Source organism: Mesocricetus auratus, unplaced genomic scaffold (assembly GCF_017639785.1).
Source record: "Mesocricetus auratus isolate SY011 unplaced genomic scaffold, BCM_Maur_2.0 Super-Scaffold_2245, whole genome shotgun sequence".
In the NCBI taxonomy this organism is placed as follows: Eukaryota; Metazoa; Chordata; class Mammalia; order Rodentia; family Cricetidae; genus Mesocricetus; species Mesocricetus auratus.
Window position 1 is genome coordinate 13138167 of NW_024429180.1, and position 2994 is coordinate 13141160.

The 2994-nt window shown below is 42.9% G+C and overlaps 1 pseudogene; it reads left to right on the forward strand.

Annotated features, from left to right (window-relative positions):
* The first annotated feature begins 819 nt into the window (after positions 1-819).
* Positions 820-1926, forward strand: LOC101836882 (annotated as a pseudogene).
* The last annotated feature ends 1068 nt before the right edge of the window (positions 1927-2994 follow it).

A 2994-nucleotide genomic window follows, 5' to 3' on the forward strand; every position in this document is an offset into this window, starting at 1 on the left:
TTATCAGTGCCTTTTACTTTCCAAAATCTTGCAGTCACAGATTTAGTTCAGAGTTGTCATCATAAACATCTTCATAAAAATGTGCCACATTGGAATTTATGAGGCTGAGTTTAATTCTCATTGTAAGGAAAATGTCCTTTATTAATTTAATATATCTAAAAGAATAAGTAAGTGTTTTTTCCTCTTATTTTCTCTTTTTTGTACACAAGGTTCATAAATAGTTGAGAACAATGATATTCCTCCCCAGGAAGCCCACATTGCATCTTCTGGGAATTTTAAAGTCAGCCATTAGGAAGGAAATCCAAGTTCAGATATATTATAATTCCTATAAATCTTATTTGCAATGAAGTTTTCTTCAGCAATGGGGTCTTCAGCTCTAATTTCAGATGTCAAGTTAGGGGACAAACAAGGAGCTTTACTAGTATGATTACAATGAGAGGAAAAAAGAATAGAAATCTGGTGTTATCTATATCTACATGAAATTTTTATTTTAATGAATAAGACATAATGTAGCCATGTGTGTGAAAGGGAAATCACTCACCATTGTGAAAGGTATGCTGTATTGTCATAAAATGTAGTCTCATTTAGAATAAAGAGTCATGAAGGGTCATTCTTTATTGGTTGCATTTTACACGGCAGAAATGGGAATATAATTTATTTTTGGGAAAATATTGAGGAAATTCACCTTAGTATCAAGAAATATGCTGAAATTTACGAGAATACACAAGAATCGTCTATTGGGACCATACTAACTAAGGAACAGAACACTATAAGAAAAACAAATTGGACTTTAGCACGTCGCCTGTCCAAAGTCAGCATCTGGGGCGCCCCAAAGTGACAAGTGATAACTATGGCCTGCCACAGCTGCCTGGTGGAGCCCATCAGCTGCCATGCCTGGGACAGGGACCGAGCACGGACAGCCATCTGCCACAACAACCAGGAGGTGTGCGTCTATGAGAAAAGTGTTGCCAAGTGGAACCAGGTTCATGAGCTTAAGGAGCTCAATGGTCAGGTTAAGGGCATCGACTGGGCCCCTGAGAGTAACCGACATGTGACCCGCTGCACAGACTGCAATGCCTATGCTATGTGTGGACGCGGAAGGGCTGCACGTGGAAGCCCACTCTGGTCATCCTGCGGATCAACCGAGCTGCGCACTGTGTGCTCTGGGCCCCCAATCTCCATTCGTTATTTCGAGCAGGAGAATGATTGGTGGGTGTGCAAGCCCATCGAAGAGCCCATCCGCTCCACTGTCCTCAGTCTCGACGGGCACCCCAACAACGTGCTCCTAGCTGCAGGTTCCTGTGACTTCAAATGCAGCATCTTCTCTGCCTGTATCCAGGAGGTGGAGGAGCGGCCGGGTGCCTACACCATGGGGCTGTAAGGTGTCCTTTGGGGAGCTGATGTTCCAGTCAAGCAGCAGTTGTGGCTGGGTACATGGTGTCTGCTTCTCAGCCAGCGGGAGCCATGTGGCTTGGGTCGGCCACACAGCACTATGTCCCTGGGAGACGATGACAAGAAGATGGCTGTTGCAACCCTGGCCTCTGAAACCTTGCCGCTCCTGGCCATCACCTTCATCACAAAAAATAGTCTAGTTACAGCGGGCCAAGACTATTTCCCTGTGCTATTTACCTATGACAGTGCTGCGGGGACATTGAGCTTTAGTGGTCAGCTGGATGTGCCCAACCAGAGCTCCCAGAGTGAACTGACAGCCCCAGAACGTTTCCAGAACCTCGACAAAAAGGTCAGCTTTGATGGTGGTGCATCCATGGGTGCTGGCCAGGACACTCTGCACGAGAACAGTGTCAGTCAAATCTCGGTGCTCAGCGGGGGTGAAGGCCAAGTGCTCCCAGATCTGCACATGGTGGCATGATCCTCTGGGATGTGAAGAGCTTGCAGTCAGCCTTGAATGACCTGAAGATCAAATGAGCTGGGGGATATCACCCTCACCCCAACTGCTGGGAAAAGGGGAAAGGTACTGGGGAGGCCGAGACTTGCTTTGCTGAGTGCTTCTAGGCTGCCACTACCAGGCTGCTCCCAAAGAAAGGAGGAAACAAGTAAGAATTTTCCTGTTTAAGGAACAGGTACCTTTTAAACAAATGCTTTCACTTAATTGCTTTAAAAAGAAAGGAAGGAAAAAAAAAGTCCCTAAGCACAATGCTGATCATGAAAGGCTTCAGAATATGGGATAATAAACACACCAGCAGAAAAAAAAGAAATTGAAGTAATTAAGGTATTCTATGCTGAGTAGCTTGCAAATTGCTCTAATGGACTGAGTTGCTTTAGCTACATTCATGTCATTTTAGCTAGCAGAATTCTGTTATGTCTACAGTCTAAGAAAAGATAAACATTGTCCTCTGTATGATAAACATGCCAGTCCTAGACACTCGTAGAACTGTCCCCATCTGGCTTTCATGATGTTCAAGCATTGCCCAGGAACTGACTCATTTACAGTTATTTGAGTTCAAGATATGGATGTTTCTCTTTTGAGATCCCAATGTGCCAGCACTAACAGAGTACTGACTCATTCAGGGAAGCTATCTTGGAGCTTTAGATTCTGATAATGTTAACCATCTTTGCATTCTTGTTTGTATAATAAAACTGCTTGTTATTGTACCAATTTATAGGAAGAACAAAATATTTCCACAGTTCAAATGTCACTATTTGGGGGTCTATTAGTGTATTTAGAATCAGCAAAGTTTCTAGTGAAGAAGAATAAACAAAAATAATATAAACTCCAGTGGCTGCCAAAATAGGACCTTGTGATTGGCACAACTTGTAATCCTCTGTAAGCACGGTTTCTTTGATCAGGAGCACCATCAATAAATATGCTGTTTACCTGAAAGAGAGTTATAAAAAGAAGCCTATTGAGGAGTGGGAATAAGTTATCATTAGTAAATGAAATACTGGAAATAACCAAGGAAGAAATATGTAACTATTTCAAATGTCCTACACTTTTGAAAATATGATAGTAGAAAACAAGCGTAATATCCACAC